The following is a 23,742-nucleotide window of genomic DNA, read 5'->3' on the forward strand; positions in this document are numbered from 1 at the left end:
AAGCATTTTTGCCTTTAATTCCTTAATATATTTATAATGGCTTTTTAAAATTCCTTGTCTCCTTCTAGTTATCACATTTGGGTTATTTCAGGGTAATTTTCTATTGGCTTTTCTTGTCTTGATAATGGGTCACATTTTCCTGCTTATCACATGTCCATCGATTTATGACTTTATGCTAGAATTATGAATGCTGCATTGTTAAGACTCCAAATTTTGATGTCTTCATCTAGCAAACATCTATTTTTGTGCCAACAGGCAGTTAATTTATTCGTAGATCAGGCTGATTCTTACGAGGCTTGATTTGAAACTTTATTAGGATGAGTCTGACGTAGCCCGTACTCTAACCAGAGTAGCTGTGCTTGTAGGTGTGGTCTTCCCCGTGCGTCAGCTGAAAGCGGGGGTGCTCAGTGAGGTCTCTCTACTCTGGCTGGCCGGATGCCCGTGACTCTTGGCACCAGACCCCCTCCAGCATCTTTGTGGAGCTCAGGCTCCTCCGTAGCTGCTCAGTCAGCCTGATGGATTCTACATTGTTCATAAGCAAGTTATTGTTTGGCCGAAGACTTCATGACTGTAAGGGTGAAGGCTGCCACATGCATGTCAGCTTCCTGTGGGTCCATCCAGAGCCCTGCGCACAATGAGTTTCCAGGAAATGTTTATTGAATGGATACATTTGGTTTATATCAATCAGACACTCAGGACTGACCCAGTTATAATTAGAAAGTTTCTTCTCCACTGGCTTTAAACATCTCCTTCCATTTGTCCCTCCTTCCTCTCTTTCCTCACATTTCTTGAGTCCTGGAAAAAAAGTCTATACTGTGGAATGATTTTTGAGAGGACAGTATTCAAAATAAAAACAGAGAATAAGGTCATAAGGAATTATTTTTCTACTCAAAAGGACAAGTCAAAACACTAAGCAGTCTTATTGTGGGGACCACTGATGTTGATCGTTGGCTGCAGAATGTCTTCTTCTATGCCAACAAGGCCATGGGGTGGGGGGGCAGCAGTACACTTCTGGGGTGATAGCGATATGCCCCCCAGGGATTCTGCAGCCTTCTCTCCCTAGCACCTCCCCCACCCCCACAGTATCCTCCTGAGGTCAATGCTGGGCAGAGTGAGGCAGCCATCAGCAAGATGGAAAACTTCTGGAAGGCACCCAGGATGGACTTTAGAAGCAGAGGATGGAGACAGGAAAGAATATGGTGGTCATGAAGACCCTGATTATATCCCTGAGAAAACTGTGGCCGGAGAGGGGCAGAGATTGGCAAGACCCGCTGTGCGCTTGTATTATAGAGTGGACATAACCTGAAATTCTTTGGTCACATCACACAGCCACCCTGCTCTCTCAGACATTTCCTGGGAGCTGCTGGGCCCCTGTGTATTTTACAGAGGGGTAGCTTTACCCCCTTTATAGCCATCAGTCTAAGACCTGGAACCCCGTGGGCTAATTCACTTTTTTTTTTATCTTTTTTTTTTTTTAAAGATTTTATTTATTTATTTGACAGAGAGAGACAGCCAGCGAGAGAGGGAACACAAGCAGGGGGAGTGGGAGAGGAAGAAGCAGGCTCCTAGCAGAGGAGCCTGATGTGGGGCTCGATCCCAGAACGCCAGGATCACGCCCTGAGCCGAAGGCAGACGTTTAATAACTGTGCCACCCAGGCGCCCCTGGGCTAATTCACTTTTAAAAGATCAGCCCAAATACACCTGTCAGCAAATTGCTGAGAGGCGCTAGGGGGGTCTTGGGCAGGAAGAGCACTAGACCAGGAGTCCACAGCGCCTCCCCCCTTCCCCCCACAATCAGTGGTGTCACACTGGGTAGATCACTCTCTCCCTGAGCTGTTTCCTCCTCCGTAAAATCAAGACACCAGCCTCAGCCTCAATCCCTCCCTCCCTCACTTCCTTCCATCCTTCCTTCCTTTATTCAAGCACTAGCTGAACTTCTGCCAGATACCTGGCCCTGAGGCACTCTCCTGGATAGCTTCTACACCCCTATCAATTTTGTTGGGTCATTGTGGGGATCAAATGAGAAGGCAGATGTGATGGTGTCTGGATAGCAGAGGTACTTTCCATGCACGAGGTATGATTGCTGTTTTTAAAGCATTCCTATTTTAAAGGCAGGGCTTCCTTTAGCAGCATGTGGTATGAATAATGATTTCCAGTCCATGGGGGGGACCTAGAATGATCCTTCTGCACTCTGTTCTTGTGAAAGCTCCACAGCCCTACTGTGCTGTCTGGCCAGCTGTGAGCTGGCACAGATTCAGCCTGGCATCCTGGTGAATCAGCGTGCCTGCCCCTACTGTCCAGTGCCCCTCTCCTGTCCCCAGGGAACACACAGCAGGTGAGCTGGAGGGTCCGGGCTCCCTTACGCCATTCACTGTAGTCCTCAGCCAACACCATTAGGAAGCTGGGGCACCTGGGTGGCTTAGGCGGTGAAACATCTGTCTTTGGCTCAGGTCATGATCCTGAGGTCCTGAGATCAAGTCCCTCATCGGGCTTCCTGCTCAGAAGGGAGCCTGCTTCTTCCTCTGCCTCTCCCCCAGCTTGTGCTCTCTCTCTCTCAAATAAACAAGATCTTTAAAAAAAAAAAAAAGTTTTTTAAAGGAAGTTAGTGTAACACGTGAATATTCTGGGACATTTACTTTAGAGTTCTTCCACAGATGTCAATGTGCTGCTGTAATGATTTTAAATTATCCCCTATTTAATGCGTTCCTACAATAAACATTTGCATAGAAAAGTTCCAATCTGATATGCTCCCCGTCCCCACAACTGTTAATCATAATCACTTCAATGTAACGCTGGCGGTCGGCACAAGGCGTCTGAGTTCTGGCGTGGGCCAGCGTGTCCAGCCCCGGGTCTGGCACCGAGCTGCCCGACCATGAGTACATCTCTACCGGCTGTGTCAACTCATCCACTAAGTGGAGAGACAAACCAGACCTGTGAGGCTTGCATATTTCCATAATGACACAGTTCTAATTGTCAAGGTTCTGACTTTTTCGGATACGTCAGGATTTAGAGCTAACAAGACAGTATAACATCTAGGTCTCTTGCTAAGTCCCCCCACCATGATCCCCCGCAAATAAAAGCCAGACACATCCTTTCTTTTCAGAGATCTTGCTCAAGTGCTTTGTAAGTTGGAGAACCCATGAAATAAAGGTACATCATAGGGGATTCTATCTCCCAGGCTCAGTTTGTCTGTAAAATGGGTCAGCTGGATCACGGTACTGGCCTCTGACGGCTTTTGCTGACTTCAGTCAAAATGGGGAGAAGATATGAAAAAACAATGTCATTCAACTTTTTTAAAGCTCCATTTCTTCTTTTTCTAAGTTCTGAAAAGATGCCTACAATCTCTAGTATCCAGGTGTCCTTTTTTTAAGTCAGGGCACTAGAAGAATATTTGTTGTTGTTGCTGGGGTTTGTTTCTTGCTTTTGAGTATCTTGCGGGGGCAGCCCCTTGTCACTCATTACGGGTTTTAAATATCTTTTCCTGGTCCATAAAGGACAACCAACTGGAGCTGATAGAGTGTGGATTTCTCATTCAAGTCCACTGTTCCTGTTGCCAACAAGTCTGTGTGTTATCTATTTCAGCAAATTAATTAAAGCCCTTTCACTGTGATCTCAGTCCCTCAATTTTTCTCTCTTCACTCAGACCCTCGCACCCACTCTTCGTTCCAGCCGTGGCTCCTCCAAGGCACCAGATAAACTAATCCTGTCCGGCAACATCCCTCCCATTCCAGGCTAGGCTCCCCCTTTCTCTCTAAATTCAAGTGAAGACTTGCCTATTATCACAAACCTGCTGAATTGCTCCGCCCTGTTCCAGTCCCTGTAATTTAAGTGATTACAGCCTGATAACAGTAATGCGGAGAAATGGGACCAGCTCTTGATAGAAAGCAAAACCTGTACTGAACACGCTTTCTCTTTTTCTCACAGCAATGCCTTTCCCTACCCAAACCATTGTAACTACCTCCGAAAAGTGAATGAATCAGAACATTTAGGACTGAAAAAAGTCTTGGAGTCCAAGTGACATGCCCAAGGTTACAAAGCCGGTTCAGGGAAGAGCAGGGACCGGACCTAGCCAGCTATCTCTTCCGGACAGTGTTGGTGACATTGGGCATGCCACTCTCCCATCACGATTTCCGGGAGAACCTCCCACTGGTTTCAATGCACCAACTTAACCCCTACTGGGTGTTTTTAGAATCTAATCAGGTGACACCTCTACATAAAGAGTCCTCGTGGAGACGGCTGCTGGGCAGAGCAGTTTCCTACAAATTGCCTCTTCCCAGAACTCATCAAAATTCTCTGAGCTAGCCATTTTTTTTTAAAGATTTTATTTATTTGAGAGAGAGGACAGAGAGGAAGAACATGAGCAGGGGAGGGGCAGGGGGAGAGGAGAAGCAGACTCCCCGCTGAGCAGGGAGCCCGACGCGCGGGACTCGACCCCAGGACCCTGAGATTAGGACCTGAGCCGAAGGCAGTCACTTACGTGACTGAGCCATCCAGGCGCCCCATGAGCTAACCATTTCTAATGCAGATCCTTGGCTGGATCCTTGAAATCACAGCCCCCTCCACACACACACACACACACACATACACACACACTTTGCATCTGCAAACGGTCTGCCCTATGGATAGAATAGGCCTTTGAGATCTAATAATTTCAGAAAGCCCATTAATCCTTTGGAGCAGCCCAACCCACTTATTTCAGACCACAGTGCCCCGGATGCAAGGACTTCTTAGCATGAACACCTTATTCCTTATTATGCTATGACTTCCACCACCAAATTGGACTTTATTTCCATTATTTCAATTTAAGGTAAAGTGCAACTTCTGTTTAGACCATAAAATACTGACCACAAAAAGTGGCCTTTAGAAATCAGCTGTACTGAGGTGCCTGGGTGGCTCAGTCGTTAGGCATCTGCCTTCGGCTCAGGGCGTGATCCTGGCGTTCTGGGATCGAGCCCCACATCAGGCTCCTCCGCTATGAATCTGCTTCTTCCTCTCCCACTCCCCCTGCCTGTGTTCCCTCTCTCGCTGGCTGTCTCTCTCTCCGTCAAATAAATAAATAAAATCTAAAAAAAAAAGAAATCAGCTTTACTGACGAGTTTTGTAACTCTTTCAAAGGAAAGACCTCGAAAATGCCGGATGGGCTCTATCTCAGCAGTGTGAGTAGGTCTCCGCTGTCCTCCTCTTCACTGGCAGGGTGGTGGTCAGCGGCTGGTCAGACAACAATGAGATGCTGGAAGCACAGTGGTGGCCCGCACGCACAGGGACGTCTCTGGAACACAGAGGAGCCCCGCACTGGGGATGCTCATGACCCCTGCTTCCCCCACTCACCGGTTTGGAGCTGCGCTGACCTGACAAGCTGTATTTACAACATGCTCCTCATCTACCGGAAAGTTCCCTGAACCAAACATTTAAACTAAATCCTAACAAGCTCGCAGGAGACAGGATTACTCAGCTCACCAACATCTGGTCCCTTTGTGCCTTGTCGGGAAGAGAAACCATAAAGGGAAATTGCTCCTCTCCTTCCATGGCTGCAAGATTGCTTCCCCTCCCCAGCGCTGTGGGTGGAAAGGTGGACGTTGGATCACTTTGCAAACAACAAAAGCCGGAGGAGGCTCTTGCCTGCGCATCCACATTCCCAGCAAAGGCTCCGATAGTGTGGAGGGTTCTCAGCAGATGAGGCCTCCGTAACGTCTACAGATGACTGAATTGGGCTGCTCCTTCTCAGCACCCCGCCCCCTGAGCCCCATCTGTGAACGGTGAGGGCTGGCCTCTCAATGAGGGGCCATCTCGCTGGGGAGCAGGAAACCTCAAACCCACTTTGCAGCACAGGAGAGTTCCCGATAATAAGTGCCGCCGGGATTTGACAAACACCGCATACTGGCGCTGGGCTCGCTGTTCTGGGGGCAAGAGATAAGAGTGACCTGCAGCAGCCAGGAAAGCCTGCGCAAGTGAGCTGGGAACCAAGTCTTTGGAAAGTGGCTTTGCTTGGGAAGAAAGGCCGGAGGAAAGACCTGAGGCTAGGGGGAGCCTGCTGCTGCATTTCGGGGTCATTGAGGAGCAGGGGCCAGCACAGGAGGGGGATACAGAAGGAGGTAGAGGCCCGGGCACCTCAGTGGAGGGTGTGCACCCTGTGTTTACCTCCTGGGCCACCACTCCCTCTCACCTGTTTCCTCCAAGGAACACACCCTGCCTCTCCTTTGCCCAGCTGGCACCCATCCAATCTTCAAGACCAGGGTCATGCATCATTCTTCTAGAAGCCCTTGCTGGCCTCACTGCCAACATCTGTATCCCAACTGTCCCTGTCCTGCATCCCCCCAGCCTTGGCACATTTGGGGACAAGGATTGGCTTGCTGGTCAACCTCCCCAGCAGGCAGTGAGCCTGTAGGTCTGTCCCTCAGTGCCTGGCTCCATGCCCAGCATTCAGTCAGCCTTCAAGTCACGATCTGCTGAATGCCGGAGGGATGGGGGAGTGAAATCTGCCCCCTAATGGGTACCTACAAGGATTAGAGGGACCCCTCTTTGGCTGGTGTGGCCACCAGGAAAGATTCCAACATCTCTGGGCTTATGCACCTGCCAGGGCTCAATGGCTACTAAGGACCTCAGATGCCCCTCAGCACTGCCGCGTCCCCACACAAAGAACCAAAACTCAGTTCCTCAGAGACCGTCACAGGATTGCCAGACATTGTTAAAACCTTTACCTTGGACCCAGAAATCCCATTCCTGGGAATCTGTCCCGTAAGAATGAAAGTACGTAACAATGCATAGGTCATATAGGAGGGTGTTTGTTGTAGCTTTGGTGTGGTGGTAAAACCCTGGAGACAATAAGAGTGCTATTGAGGGGCACACGCAGAGCAGTTGTGACGTACCCACACCTCAGAATGCCCCTGCTATTGGGAAGAGGACTGCCCACCGCCACGAAGTGACTGGGTAGGATTTGCCTGATGTCTTGCCGAATGAGAGTAGAAGATGCTCCTCTCCCTTCCCTTGTCCTTCTCGTCCCTTCCAGAGCAACTCAGCCCTAAAGTCTTTGGTGGGCTGGGCAGGGTAGGCAGCCACACATGGGATGTTGGGGCCTGGTTGGGGGGAGGAGAGCATCCTTGTAGGGTAAGTCAGATTCTGAATGGGGCAAGGAGGGTGTCCATGCACCGGGGACCCTAAGCGGAGAGAGGAGGGGGTGGCCCAATGGGAGGGTCAAAGCCTGAGGCGGTGAGAAGAGCATCTGTTTACAGGGGCGGCCCTGGCAAGGTGTGTCAGCGACTCAGTGGAAAAGAGAGGCTCTACAGCAGGGGGAGCCTGGCCTGGGGTCTCAGAGCCCCCAGAAGGGTGAGGAGGTGCTCACATGGAGGTGTCCCAGCGTACGGTAAGAGGGACTCCGGCTGGAGGAACAGCCCAGCGTGTGGGGGCTGGAGCCCCAGGGGGGGAAGGTGGCAGAGGCGTAATGTGGGGTGCAGACGGTGAGTGAGGAGAGCATCCACGCCGGAGAGGATGCAAAGGCACAGTGGGACACTGTCTACATGCAAGGGGATCTGTCACACCAGCGGCCATATTGAGAATATTCCTTCCTGTAAGAGAGGGGACTTACAGATAGGAATACTCAAAAACTAGAATAAACCCAGCAGTTTTATTTATTTATTTTTATTTATTTATTTTTTATTATATTATGTTAGTCACCATAATACAGTACATCCTTAGTTTTTGATGTAAAGTTCCATGACTCATTAGTTGCGTATAACACCCAGTGCACCATGCAATACGTGCCCTCCTTACTACCCATCACCAGCCTATTCCATTCCCCCACCCCTCTCCCCTCTGAAGCCCTCAGTTTATTTCCCAGAGTCCATAGTCTCTCATGGTTCATTCCCCCTTCTGTTTACCCCCCTCTTTCTTCTTCCCTTTCTTCTCCTACCGATCTTCCTACTTCTTATGTTCCATAAATGAGTGAAACCATATGATAATTGTCCTTCTCTGCTTGACTTATTTCATTTAGCATTATCTCCTCCAGTCCTGTCCATGTTGCAGCAAATGTTGAGAAATCGTTCTTTTTATGGCTGAGTAATATTCCATTGTATATATGGACCACATCTTCTTAATCCAGTCATCTGTTGAAGGTCACCTTGGCTCCTTCCACTATTTAGCTATTGTGGACATTGCTGATATGAACACTGGGGTGCATAAGGCCCTTCTCTTCACTACGTCTACGTAAATACAGCAGTTTTAAATTCGAAGCAGAGGTATCAGTGTGAGTCCATGGTTGTCAATATACATGATACATATAGATTCTAATGTGTGTATGTGTGGGTACATGTGTGTGCACATCTGTGTGTGTGTGTGTGTGTGTGTACATCTATATATAATCTGACTCTACTGACTGGGGACAACCACCCACCTATAGCAATGAGCATCTAGCACCCAGATCCTGGCTTTTATTTTTAAATTTGTTTTTTGTTTAATTTAATTTAATTTGTTTGTTTGTTTGTTTTAGAGAGAGAAAGCACACAAGCCGGGAGGTGCAGAGGGAGAGAGATCATCTTAAACAGGCTCCAAGCCCAGTGCCTGGAGCCCAACGCGGGACTCAATCTTACAACCCTGACATCATGACCTGAGCTGAGGTCAAGAGTCAGACGCTTAACCGGCTGAGCCATCCAGGCATCCCCAGATCTTGGCTTCTCACTACCATCTCTGCAGAAGGAAGCAAAGATCATTAGAGAAATGGTGGAGTCCACACTGGGGCAGGGAAAGTGTAGATGGCCTGAAACATCTTGCATGAGAAAACAAGAAGGTATTCAAATAATGATAGGAAATGCCAAAAGAACACAGACAGGAACATCCAAACATGTAACAATAGCTAACAGATTATAACCTATTAAATACAAAGGAAACGGAATCCCTGTGGTATAAATAAATGAGTAAACTGAACATTTGACAAGAAACAAGATATTTACATAGAGTCAAGATGCTTCCCCACAAGCTATTAATTACGAAGGGAAAAAGTGTGGGGTTTAAAAGAAAAAAATACTGGCAGACACCATCCTGATCAAGTGATGAAAGCGGAAGTCGTCAGTAACGGTCAGCGCACCTGTGCACCACAGACGGGGCTCGGCAGAAGAGCCGCATCATTTCTGTAACCCTCCTGCCAACGACACCAGCCTGTTCGCAGGAAATACGCACCAAGGTCATCAGAGGTGATGAAGCATCACGTCTGCACCTTAGTCCGAAAGGATCAGGGCTTTAAAAAACCAACAGGCATTTTGTATTGTACTTTCAACTTCCGGTAAGTTTGAAATTACTTCAAAATATAAAAGATGTAAAGAATAACCCAAAGCAAAATGTTGAAAACTCTGTGAAATATGATCCTAATTGTGTAAAACAATGACCCGCCCTCACGTAATCTATCCAAGTGTGTGTGTGCATATGTGGGCACATGTCTCGACGATTCAGAGAAATACGGACTCCCACGTGATGTCGTACACAGGCGACCTTGGGTAGACAGGAGCAGAGGGAGAAGGAATCAAGCATAAGAAGAATTTAAAAAAGACTGCATTAATAAATATTAAATGTGCCGTGTAAGCCATCACTATCTTGCACTTAATGTAAAATAATGCGTGTGTATTGGTCTGCCAAAATAAAACACCACAGGCTGGGTGGCTTGAACATGGACTTATTTCCTCATAGTTCTGAAGTCAGAAGTCCAAGATCAGGGTGTCAGCAGGGTTGGTTTCATTCAAAGGGCTCTCCTGGTCTTGCAAACGGCCGCCTTCTCTGTGTCCTCCCTCACATGGTCCTTCCGCACACACGTGCGCATCCCCAGAGACTCTGTATGTGTCCAAATTTCCTCCTTATAAAAACACTGCCCTGACAGCCTCTCTCTAACTTAATTTCTTCTTTAAAGGCTCTGTTTCCAAATACAATCACATTCTGAGGTACTAGGGGTTTGCACTTCCACAGACAAAATTGGGAAGGACAGGACCCAGCCCAAATCAGTACAAATATGTGAGTGTGTGCGCACGCGCTCTCGCACAAAAGCCTTGACCCTGATCAACCCATGTGTTCCCAGTCCAAGCAAGCATCCATTATGACTTGTTCTGGACTTCTTGTTGAAAAAGATTTGGTGACTTTTGCTCTTTAAAAAAAATTTTTTTATAGGGTTGTGTGTTTCCTGAGTTTTCTTAATTCCATTTGAAAGCAACAGTGACTCTTGCTTCATTTTAGGAAAATCCAGACTAAGTAAACGATGAGGGTTAAGGTAGTCCTCTGTGACAACAGGGTGTTTATGAAACTACAGCCGAGTCCTCTTCTGTTCAGGGTGGAACAGTGGGCGATCACAACCCAGCCACTCAGTAATGATGCAACTTGTCCTGAAGCTGATACCTTCGCTCCTACCATGTCTTTGTCCTGTATAGCGCTCTGTGATATCTTCAAGACAACTTCATGGCCCCATCCCCACTTAGATTTCTTTCCTCTGCACTTTTTCGTTTCACCTAGTTCAGTTCCATGCCTTTGGAACTATCTTCTCCCAAAATGAAGTCCTACATACACCCATGCTGAATCAACAGTCCAACACAACCCAAAGAAAGAAAATACACAGTTTCCAAAGCCTGATTTATTAAAAACCAAAAAACATCTGCATTTTCCTTGGCATGCTCAGTGTGGATTTGGTGTTATGGCGTCTCAATTCCCTGTCTTATCATAACCACAGAGACGTGGGAAGTGTTTTGCTTGCCCCAGAAATGTCTCCAATAAACCTTCAGATCTCCCGTTTTCCCTCTGCCAGTCTCTCCAATGGGATGGGCAACCCACAAAGTAGACAGAAATACATTCCCCCACATAGCTCTGCTAAGCAGACCAAGTTGTACCAGGTACACATTGTTTCATTCCTCAAACCAAAGGCGGATTGGGAGTGAGGACGTGTTGCAAGGGCACGCGGCAGCAGGAACAGATGGATTCTGGGCACTTAGCCTCTGGTGGAGCTCAGAGTGCTGGTCCTGGTATAGCCTCACTCTGCTGTTACCTCGCTGGATGCTCACCTGTCCAGCTCCTCGCCTGTGTTGTGGACAAGGGTGCTCCTGCTTACGTCTTCACGGGACGACCAGCTGGGTTGTGGATCGCACAGGAAGGCGCCTGTCTGCTCTGATGGCAGAGTCCCATGCCAACAGGAGGTGAGAGGCGCCCTAGTGTGGAGGAAAGGTGGGCGCTGGCTGAGGGGCGGGGATATGGGCACAAGTCTCTCCCTCGGCACTTTCCTCGGAACCTCAGACTACTCCCTGGGTAAACAAGGATACGAGAGCCACCCTCACGGCTGTCGGTTCCACAGCTGGACTCTCCAGGGGACATCAGGCAGCATCTTCCCAGGACACTTTACGAGCTTGTTTGGCCATCTTGCTAGGGACACTGCTTTGGGAGGTGAGGTCAGGGAAGCAGGGCCCCCAGCTCCTGGGAGCTTTGGATCCTGGCTTTTTGAAACCAGATCTCACTCGGCCCCCAGCTCCTCCCGGAAGGGCTTCCTCCCTGGAAAGTGCATCCCTGAGCGGCCTCTTGCTGTGCTGCTCACTCAGCAGCCGTCCTCTGTTTGTTCCCCGTCAGGTCCTCGAGGGCTCTGCGAACACCACAAGGTGGAGTCAACGGCTCAGCCTCCCTCAGAAAGAGGAGAGCTTTGGAGCTCTGCCCCTGATCAGAGTGCAATCTCCCTGCCCAGTGTGGTCACCTCACTCAAGCACCCTGAAGAAAGTAGGGTGGCAGGGAGCCCCACCCTGCTCGCCCAGCAGCCCAGACTGCACTGGTGAAGCCCCTCCCGGTCCCCATCAGCTCACAGTGGACAGGGAATGTGCCCTATGTTTCTTCTACGTTCTCTTCATTCATTCATTCATTCCTTTACTGAAACCAATGCTCTTCCAGGCACAGGGCTCCGGACCCAGCACAGACACGAACGGCATCGTCCTCGGCCGCTCTCACACAGCTCATGATCCAGGGAGAGGTGACACAGGAGACAGGGACATTCAACAAACGCTACTGGGTATATACACCTAAGCCCAGTGCCCACGCTTCAGATGCTCCTCCCCGCTGATGTGGAAGATTAACTCGTTCATCAAAAATATTTTGCGGTACAGGCTATGGAATAATCCGATCTAAGGGACCCACGTGAGGACACAATTCTTGATTCTGAGCCCTTGAGGCCAGGTCTCTGATGATCCATGACACAAGTGCTCACGTTTTAAAGATCGTAAGTAAGAAGGGCTGAGTACAGGTTGAGGCTAATCGCCGCACTTTGGGTTCTTTGTTTTCATTGGAAAACACTTTTTTTCCTGCTTAAAAATTGAAGACAGCGAGAGCACAGATGGCCATGGACCTGTACCTTTAAGGGGAATCTGTGTGCCAAATGCCTAAGGAATGACTCCGTCACCGGGACACTGACCCCATCTTAGAGTGACAACGGCTTGCTCCGCCACCCCAAGAAAAAAGTAGAAAGTCTCCTGGTGAGAGTGTGGGTCTCAGACTTCCTCCTGGCCATGCCCCCTCAGCTACGCCAGAAACCGCCTCTCCCGGCAAGTCTTTCTGAGTCATCCTGCATTACATAACCCACTCGGGAGCCCCTTGGCGCACGTGCATATGGCTTGTCCACGCTTTCACGGAGGTCCACCAGCCAGCAAGATGATCAGTCTTCCCTCTAAACCCTTAAACCGAAGGTTTACCCAACTGGCATGTGCTCTTTTGGGGGGAAGTTTGATGTAGCCTGGCAGAATAGAGGTTATATATACAGGCTCTGTAGGCTCATAAAATACCATATTTAAATCATAATCTCATCCTGTAGTTAGAAAAAGAATTTGTCACAAATGCTTACAGTACTAATTGCTCATTATACACTTCCAGGAGCATCACTATGATGTTGGCACTGTGACGGCAAATGTTGGTGAATTTGACCTAAGCTATTTCTGCCAGAACCTACCACTCAGACCTGTATTTGTGGAGGACCTACTGTTTACAGAACTCTTACCCACACGTTTTCGCAATAAATGTCTCCACAGCATTATGATATAGATACAATTATTTCCATTTTATAGAAGAGGAAACAGACGTCCAGGGTGTTCCAGATCACAGGGGTGATAAGAGCACAGATTTCAGCCCCGGTGTTCTGATAGATCCCACTAGTTTTCACCCGTTATAACCTCCCCCCATGACATGCACACGCAAGGGCCACTATACTCATTGATAACCTACTCCCTTCTAGCTCCACGTGTTTCACGTCTAACTCAGTGCTCGACACATACAGGTGAAAGTAATAAAGTCTGTGGAGTTGAATGTGGGTCTCTCCCTACTTCCTGCCCACACTTAGGTAATGATCTCCCCGATGCCTGTGACCGGGTCTTCTGCATCCTCTGTAACTCAAAGTCTTGGGCACATAACAAGTTCTCTCTGTATCTGTGGAATAAGTTAATGAATGTTTTCTATGAAGCTAGAGAACCTGTGCCCGTCCCCTTTTTTGTGAACTTTGGAGGTTATGTTGCAAAAATGAGTTGTCCTCGGCGACCACGGGGAAACCTGGCTGAACCTGACCTTTGGGGTCCAGCTCATTTCTCCCCACCAAGGGAATTTTTTTCAGAGGGCTTTCAAGCCACAACAGGAGCAAAGATGATGTGAGGACAAGATTACTGTTGAGAAAAGTCTTTCTTATCTGTCTCCAATCTCTGAGCTCTCATCAACCACTAAGCAAAGCTGGCTCCCTCCAGGGGGCTCTGAATCGCCCCAGCCTTCAGGGCATGTGCAGGTAGAGCTCCTTCAAGCTTTTTTCGTGGTTTTAAGGATACAAGTTCCCATCGAGGTCTATTCCTGTGCAGCTGCCCTGAGTTTCAGGCACCGTACCCCCCCCAAACCTCCAGACAAACGTGACTCTAGAGCACAGAGTTTCTATTTGAAGGTCCACAGTTTGTTTGTATTGGCCATTACAGACACTCCCTAGATATGGCCCAAGCAATAGGATTTCCCATGGCATGCTGTGTACTAAGAAAACAGCCTAGAAAAACAGCTTGTGGCAGCTAGTGGAACCTTCCCTTCTGCCTCTGCTCTGAAATAAAGTGCGTCATTCTGAGACAAAAGGGGGCTCTGCTGAAATCACTTAAGGAGAAAAATACAGGTAACATTAAAAGTGTAACTGTACTAGAATGTACTGGAACTGTGATGGTTGCTCATTATAAGGTGGTCGCTAATGTTTCTTTCTCCAACACGCCCCTCCAGCATCTGGCATTACAACAGCTACCTATCAGTGACTCTGTTTCATTCTCTGAAAATGAAAGAGTTAGATTTGTTAGACTTAAATTTCTACTCATCCCTGAGGAATTCCAGGATTTTATAGCAAAATGCATCACAGAGTGAGCATGTTTCAGAAGTTTGCTGTCAGTGCTCCCCCCTCCAGCTCAGCATTTCATAGAGCTTCTTAGTGTCACTACCCAGAATCTAAATCAAGAGAATATTAAGAGTTTCAAGTTGCCTGTTGATTAAAGAAAACACCATGCAGAACCTATTGAAAACTATAGGAAATGATTAAAGTAACCTGATGGAAAACATACAGGCATCAACATCTTTCCAGCAAATCAACCAGCAAAAATCAGTTTAAAACCCAAAGTTCCCAGCTGCATTATCAATAATAACAAAAACAATGTGGGGGGAAAGCTGATAAGAAATGCACAGGAAATATACACAGATCTCAGTTAATATAAAGATATTTTTAGATATTTACATAACTGAGTTGCACAAATTTCTGAATGGGAAGTTTGAGAAGATTAAAGTATTGTAAGAATGTTCTTGTCCCGAAGAGATAAGATGTTCTATTTAATCCCAAAGAAAATATTAACAGTGGGTTCCTTTTCAAACCTGAAAAAGCTAAACGTAAATTATATCTGGAAAATAAATTGAGGGAATGAGAATATAACAGATCTTAGTATATCTAAGAAGTCTATATTTTACAAAAATGACATCACAAATCAATGGAGATGAGTATTTTTAAAGTAATGGTGCTGGGAAAATTTCCTGACATTTTGGAAAAGAAAATATTATTTTCTCATCACACACCCCTAATAAAAGAATGTCAAGGCGCAAAAACAATGGAAGAAATAAAATAAAAATATCTATTTAAATTTTAATCACCTTTGTAAGTTAAAAAATCTTAAAATAAAAGGCCAAAAATAAGCTGAGAAAAAATCATTGGCATGAATCTGCAACTTCCTAAAATGTACTGGCTTTGCCTTGCTCTCCATTCCTGCAGAGAAGAGACTATTTCTGTGTTGGTATGGGCTGTCCTGCTCCTATTTCTGCTTTCAAGATCTCTGTGCCCACGTACCCCCTGGAGACATAGGAACACCTTGCATGGGAATCCCACCATTTACATATGAACTATTTACTTACTGAATATCTATGTAAAAAATATCTAGACATTTCCATGCCTGAGGATTTTATCACACTACGTATGTTTTGAGAAGTTGTATTACTTTAAGCTTAGATTTTTATTTTTATTTTATTTTTTTAAAGATTTTATTTATTTATTTGACAGAGATAGAGACAGCCAGCGAGAGAGGGAACACAAGCAGGGGGAGTGGGAGAGGAAGAAGCAGGCTCCTAGCAGAGGAGCCTGATGTGGGGCTCGATCCCAGAACACCGGGATCACGCCCTGAGCCGAAGGCAGACGCTTAACCGCTGTGCCACCCAGGTGCCCCTAAGCTTAGATTTTTAAAACTAGAAACGTGCTCTGGCCGCTTTAGGAGAAGTCAATTCATAAAATTCTCAAGAGAACAAAAATTGAAATTTTAAAGAGTGAACTTAACTAAATTTCAAGTGGGTAGTTAATAGGAACAAAGAATTTCATTGAGAAGAGAATAATTCTCTTCATGGGAAAAGAGGTTTCTGAATGCAAATCAGAGACAGGCAGATACACGAGGGCAGGAAGTCTCTAAGGTATTCAATACCTGGCAGGTGTGATTTACCTAGTGGACAAACCCCATGAATTATTCATCTGCTCGGTTCCAGTAAAAAACTAGGATCAATCTTGCTTAAGAAAATATCTAATAAATACAGGTACGATGTAAAAATCATAGCCCCCACACGCGTACATGTTTGTTAGGAGGAAACAAAAACTGGTTCATTAGCATCTCCTGCTTCTGACAAAGACGAAGTAACAGAGACCAGATTGCCTCCTGAAACAATCAAATGAAATATATCAAGCAGCAGTTTTCAAGGCACTGGACATCAGATAATAAAGGAGAGTGATCCTGAGAGATGGGAAATAGAAAAGGTGAGTCCTCTGATCACCCCAGCTCACTGCCATGAGAATCTGCAGGCCACAGTGCAGGGATGGCGAGTCCAGGTGGTGCCCGGTGGACTCCCTGGGTAAACACAGCTCTACTGACTAAACAGAGCTGAAAGTGTAAGAGACCAAGGTGTCTTGAGTTTGCAGAATAAAGTGCCAGAGAGGAGAGGAGAGGGCTGCAGGGAGAGAGAATTCCTGAGATCTGTGGGAAGAACCCCTCAAGAATGCAGCAGAGTATTGATAGACTCATGCACATGGGGAAACTCTGAGATGGGAGAAAGTACTGTCTGAGAGAGTTCGAGGGAAGATTGCCAAGGACTCACCCAGGGCCAGAAAAAGTGCCTGTCCCCAAGCAAGCTTGGAAGCCTCATAATTAATGGTTATTGGATGGGCTACTCAGAGTAGTCTTTTATTGGTAGCGTGGAATAATTAGCCTAAGACTGAATGCTGCTCTGTTCCAACTAAATTCTTAAAAGCAAGATCGAAAAAGATCAAACTTTTTCCAAGTGATTTAACTGCATCCCAAAACAAAGCTTAAGAATGTTTATAGACAAAGATACTCAGCACCAAAGTAAAATTCACCAAGCAGGCAAAGAAACAGGAAGCTATCTATAATGAGGAGAAAAGCCAACCAGTCCAAACCAACCAAGAACAGATTAAATGTGAGAATTAACAGACAAGGACATGAAGCAGTTATTATAACTACATAACTGCATTCTAGACGTTCAAGACGTAAAGTAGACCCAAATCAAAATTCTAGAGATGAAAACTACAAATCATTAAATGAAAAAATATTGGATGTGATTAACAGCTGATTAGATGTTGCAAAAGAAAAAGATAAGTGCCTTTGAAAACATAGCAATAGACACTATCTAAAATAAAATACAAAGAAAAAAAGAACTTTAAAAAATTATAAAATCAGCGAACTATGGACAATTTCAAATAACCTAATATACACATATTTAGAGTTCCTAAAGAAAAGGAGAGAGGAGGACAACAGAAAAACTATTTCAAAGAGTAACAGATGAAAATTTTCCTAATTTGGTGACAAGTATAAATTCACAGATTCAAGATGCTTATTTAATCCTAAGAATGAGAAAAATTTAAAGATCATACAAAGTCACTTCATATTCAAATTGCAAAAACCACTGATACAATCTGAAGAGCAGCCAAAGGAAAAAAACCACAATGGATATGCAGAAGCAAAGATGAGGATGACAGCAGGTTTCCTTTTGGAGACGATGTAAACAAGAAGATCGTGGAACAATATCTTCAGAGGACTAAAAGGAAATAACAAAACAAGAACAAAAAACTTAATCTAAAACTCTACACCCAGTACTTTTCAAAAATGAAGGCAAAATAAAAACCAAATTCTAAACGAGTTGAAAGAATTTCTCACCAGCAGCTCCACATTATAAGAAATGTTAAAGGAAAGTGAAACAAAAAGAAAACATAGATTCATACCAGTATTTTTTTCAAGCTTGGCACTGGTGACATTTGCGGCTGGATAATTCTTGACCCAGACTTTGCTGAATGTCCCCGGTGGGCAAAATTACACCCAATTGAGAATCGCTTCCAGTTGAGAACCACTGATTTACACACACAAAAATGAGAGGCACCGTAAATGCTATTACATTGGTAAATACATCATATTTTTTTCTTATTATTTACATCTGTTTAAAAGATAGCTAAGTTTGGGGGGTCCCTGGCTTGTTCAGTCTGAAGAGCATGAGACTCTTGATCTTGGGGTCATGAGTTTAAACCCCATGTTGGGCATAGAGATTACTTAAAATGAAAAGAATCGTTCTAAAAGATAGCTAGCTTTTTAGGCAAAAATAATTTAAATTTTAAGTTTGCAACTTTTAAAACAAAAAAAATTTTTTTTTAACATTTTAACAGCAACAACAACAACAAAAGATTGTGGATTTTATGTTTGTAGGGTTTAAGTGAAAATGTGTGTCAGCAATACCATGAAAGCAGGAAGAGGAAAAGAGAGTTCTGTATATACTACTATGTATAATTGTTTATATGGAAGTCACGTGATATCTCGTGAAGTATGTGTATGGTAAACTCTAAAGCAACCATTAATATAGCAAAACAAAAAGTTTCAACAAAATAGATTAAATTGCAAAATAATAAACAATCCAAAAGAAGAAAGAACATAGGAAAAAAGAATGAAAAGATGAGATAAATAGCAAGATGATAGACTTAAATCTAGCTATGAAGTAATCACATTAAACGTAAATGATCTAAGGAGCTCAGTGAAAAGAATTTTAAAAGGCACATACTGTCCGAGTACACAGACAAAGCAACATCCCACTAAATGCTCTTACGAGAAATACACTTTATACAGTAAGAAACAGTAGGTGAAAAGAAAAGGGATGGAAAGGGGTATGACTTGCTAACACTAGTCAAAAGAAAGCTAGAGCGGATACTGACATCAAACACAGTAAATTTATGTAGAGCAAATAATATTGGCAGAGATTAAAAGGTTATTTCAATAGGATAAAGGATTAATTTATCAAGAGGATATAACAATCCTAAACGTTTCTAGACCTGACAACAGAACTTCAAAAAGCATGAAGCAAAACCCAGTAGATGCAGGAGAAATGGACAAATCTATCATTATAATCAGAGATTTAAATACCACTCTCTCAATTATTGATTAAACAAGCAGTCAAAAAGTAAAAAATATATGAGACAGGAAAACTCTAACAACAATGTTGCCCTAATCGCCATTTATTGAATAACCAACAATAGTGAAATACACATTCCTGTCAAGTGTATATCAAACATTTACCAAGACAGTCATTTCCTGGGCCATAAAATATGTCTCAATACATTTAAAATGATTCAAATCACACAAAGTATGTTCTTTGACCACAATGAATTAAATTGGAAATCAATAACAGAAAGATCACTGAAAAATCCTCAAATATTTGGAAATTAAATAGGATTATTCCCGAATAACCCATGAATCAGTAAAGAAATTGAAAGGAAAATTAGAAACTATTTTGAACTCCATGAAAATGAAAACATCACAGACCAAATTCTGTGGAATAACACCAAAACTACACTTAGAGGGAAATTTATAACACTAAGTGCCTATATTTGAAAGGACTAAAGGTCTCAAGTCAATAACCTCAGTTCTCATCCTAAGAAACTAGGAAAAATAGAGCAGACTAAACCCAAAGTAAGCCCAAGAAAAGAAATACTACAAAACAGAACAAAAAGCAATGAAATAGAAAACAGTAAAAATAACAGAGATGTCCAATACGGTCGTCGCTAATCACACATATCTGTATAGCTTTCAATTTAAATTAGTTAAAATTAAGTAAAATTTAAAGTGCAGTACCTCAATTGCACCGGTCACATTTCAAAGCTCGATAGCCACCGGCGGCCACTTGCTAGCATCCTGGACAGTGAACACGCAGGACACTTTAGTCATTGCAAAAATTTCCATGGGGCAGAGACCAGCTGTCCCATATGTTCAAGTGACCTCAGTGACATCTGATCAGGTGACACATCATCACAATGGACATGCAGGGAGAATTCCAGAGTATCAAAGAGATTACCAGTCAGGGCCTCATTGTCCTCACCCTGCGTTCACAGAAATCAGGGCAAGAGTCCTGCTTGCGAGTCTCCAGAAGATACATCATTTTGCCGAAATGTTTACATTTTCTAAATCTTGGTTCACAATGAAGTTTTTTTTTTTTTTAAAGATTTTATTTATTTGACAGAGATACAGACAGCCAGCGAGAGAAGGAACACAAGCAGGGGGAGTGAGAGAGGAAGAAGCAGGCTCATCGTGGAAGAGCCTGATGTGGGGCTCGATCCCATAACGCCGGGATCACGCCCTGAGCCGAAGGCAGACGCTTAACCACTGTGCCACCCAGGCGCCCCACAATGAAGTTTTTATTACAAAGATGTTCATGTTTCGACACTATCAACATATCTATATACCCATATACATATGGAAAGGCTCTGTTGTGCGGGACTGGGAGCAACAGAGCCCGCTCTTCATGAAATGTGTGATGTGACCCTGAGTGGACATAAAATAAAGCAGCTAAATTACAATCTTAGGAACTGGAGAGTCTGAACTAACCACATTTTCAGAAGCCAAGTAAGTGGCTTTACTGGCCAGAATCTTGGGAGGAAGTGCACGGCTCTGTGAGCTAACACACTCGACTCTCAAAAGCAGTGAGAAACCACAGTTCCAGACAGTTGAGAGGAAACACAGCCCCCAGGAGCTGAGATCCTTACCCAAGCTCATAAAAAGTGTCGGAGCGTGACTGGAATCCAGATCTGTAGACTCAGTTAGTGATCCTTCTGCTCTCCCGCGGTGCCCCATCAGAGACGGCGCTATGCATGAAGGGACCAGGGGATAGGCCTTGCCTACCCGGACTTAAACACAGCACGATTCTGGGAACAGCAGCCAAGATTAGTGATTCAGAGGAAAGAGATCGGTGCTCAGGAGGGCCTCTGGATGTGCTGACCGTGCAGCATGGACCTGATGGTGTTTCCACCCCCAGACTTCAGTTTGACTGTGGATATTTCTGGGTTCTGCACAAAGCCAGCACGGAATTCATCGTCTGGTACGATGAGGACATCTCACAATATGGAAACACAGTTCCTCTTACCGACGAGCGGAGTTGCAGTGTAAGCAGGTAAGGGTGCTGAGCCCCGGATGGCGTCAGCAGCATTCCTGAGCCGTCTCCCGGAGCTGCGGGCCATTTCAGCCAAGGGCAAGAAGCACCTGTTGCGGCCCCTGGCACGGGCCGTCAGTGAGCATTTGCCCTGTCAGACAGATTCTCCGCAGTGCTGAGGCAAGTTGGGAATTTTGTCACTGGCACACTGACATAAATCGGAGCAGAGCTAGAACGTCACTGCGGGTCTCTTCCAGCCACAAGCCTCCGGAGTCCATGACAACAGCTCTGCCGTGTCAGAATCCAAGCCAGGCCTGCCAAGTGACCCTGAGCAACCTATGAGCTTCTCACTAACCAGGGAGGGCTGGTTCACAGAGGTACGATCTCTAAGGATAAGGAAGAACATTCTGGAGCCTGCTTTCATTCACCCTCTGCCGTCTCCTTTCCTTATTTGTCAACATGGTGACTAAGAGGCAAATGACAGGACCATAGGGTTTCAAAATGTGAATTTGTGTTTTGTTTTTCTTTTTCCCCCAGGCATCTGAATGTAGAGACTAGAAGAAAAGACCGCAAGTAAAACTGGATATTTTCATGAAGCGAACTCTAACTTTACGTTTACTACAACCAGTTATCAGATAAACAAAAGCCGTGTATGGATTTATTTATTATTTGGCAAGTATATGGTCACCCAGTCATCAGTCCCACAGAAAATGATCACGTACACAAAAGTCCTCTGAGACAGGCTCAGGGCATTTGTTTTTTCACAAGTAAAGGAGGAGGGAAGAGATACTTTCCCACAAAGAAAATGTGAACTTGGAAGGAACATCCTGGTTACTTAGAATCAACTCAAAGAGAATCATTGAAATTTCACAAAAATCCTGGTTCTTAAGTGAATTGGAGACAACTCACATAGCACAAACTTGCCAAGCCCAAGTTTTTCAATAGAAGTGGCACTATTTTAAGGGTCTGAACCCAGGGCTCTGATACAGACAGGATGGCTTGCTTAACAAAATATTAGACAGCAGCTCTTCTTGCAATTTCTGTACAAACAGCCTGAGGAGAAGCAGTGGAAGACCAGGGTGGCTCTCCCAGGGTCTGTTTCCAACTAGCTGCAAAATCTGCTTGTCACGTACCCTCTCTGGGCCCCCATTTCTCATCTCTGAAAGAATTGGGAGTCTAGGGACATCTGGAGACATACAGCAACGTCTGGAACATTTTGTCATGACTTAGGATGGGGGTGGCTCTAAGAGCATCAAGTGGGTAAGAGACCAGGGATGCTGCTAGATTGAGAAACCCTAATTTCAACCAGATTGGACTAGATTTTCAACAAAGTAATATCCGGGGCAAACATCCTATGGTTCTAGAGATATATTTCTTCCATTCCAGATTCCTTATTGTTAAATTGTCCCGAATTATGTATCTTCAATATAAATGATAAATTTCACATATTACCAAAAATGTGTGCATAATAAGTGCTTTTTCAATGTTTAACAACAGCAGCAACAACCACAACAGAATAAAGCTTCCTAGTCATTGGGAACATCCTCCTAATAAATCTTTATAATGACAGTTGGCAATGATTCAAAGTCTTCCAGGATACAATCTCTATCCCAGCAGTAAAATTAATCTTTTGGGAAGTTACCTTAATAGTTGTTGGGATGATGTTTGCCAAATAAATGATTCATCAAATAATATCTTTGGTGCTGAAAGAAACAGGAAGTTTGTGAACATCCAGACTGTGGGATTGAGGGAGGCAAGACCTTCTGTCTCTGATTGTGGGTGTTGGGCCCACACACAGAATCTAAAATAAAATAAAGTCAAAAATGTTTTCCCCACCAAATGTCCTACACATTCACCTTTTCCAATAGAGGCTTTGCTTAGAAGAATACGCGTTTTCTTTGCTGACTGCCACCATTCCCCTAAAGCCAGAGTCAGATGTCCCCCTCCCAGGTGCACCCCAGGATATTTGCAGCATTAGACTTCTTGCATTTATTATAAATGTTTCATTTGTCTGTCTGACTCTCTGGACTCCACTTGCCCTGAGGAAGAAGCCTGTGCTTTGTTATTTCTCATCCTCTGCACCTAGCGACAGCAGATACACACCAGACACATCATAAATATTAGTTGACAGTGGTCAATATGGCAGACTTAGAGGATCTCACTGCTCCTTGCACAGAGAAATGTTGGATAGAATCATTGGATAGAGAGCCAAGCTCAAAAGCAAGGAGAGGATATCCCTAGAGGCCTGAGTCATAGAAGGAATTCGAAATCAAAGAGGTGGCTCTTGAGTTTCAACATGAGTTGAGCCCATGGGGTGCCATAAACCCCTTGGCACCTGGAATTTACTGGCTAAGGAAGAACACAAGTCATGGATTTAAGCCCTGTATGTGATGAACAGCTGAAACTGAGTTCCCAAAATAAAGCTAAAGATGGGACATAACTCACCCCCAGAAACACAAAAATAAGGGAAAAATATTTTCAAATGAGTATCTTTTTAAATTTTGAATATGTGAATATATGCGTAGTCAAATACATAATGCAAGAATGCAAAATTACATTAAGAAGAACAAGGAGATTGAAAAGTACCAAACAGAAATTCAGCCATTAAAATAAAATTCCATACACCTGTTAAACTGTAGAATAAACACAGCAGAAGAGGAAACTAATCAGAGGAAAATATATCTGAGAACATAACAGACTTTAATACAGAGAAATAAGAAGGTGGAAAAAATAAACAAAAAGTTTTTAAAAATGAAGGAAAGAATGAAAAACTCCAACTTATTTATGAAAAGACTCCAGTTGAGA

General features: G+C 44.6%; 1 long non-coding RNA gene across 1 annotated transcript; it reads right to left on the bottom strand.

The window, feature by feature from the left end:
• Positions 1-10,585: 10,585 nt before the first annotated feature.
• LOC130543519 (uncharacterized) lies at positions 10,586-19,740 on the bottom strand. Its single transcript, XR_008958912.1, has 2 exons — positions 19,647-19,740; positions 10,586-11,593 (listed from the first exon to the last, which is right to left on the bottom strand). It is a non-coding gene; the product is annotated as an uncharacterized LOC130543519 (long non-coding RNA).
• Between the last annotated feature and the right edge of the window lie 4,002 nt (positions 19,741-23,742).

The sequence above is a fragment of the Ursus arctos genome, unplaced genomic scaffold, assembly GCF_023065955.2.
Source record: "Ursus arctos isolate Adak ecotype North America unplaced genomic scaffold, UrsArc2.0 scaffold_13, whole genome shotgun sequence".
Taxonomy (NCBI): Eukaryota; Metazoa; Chordata; class Mammalia; order Carnivora; family Ursidae; genus Ursus; species Ursus arctos.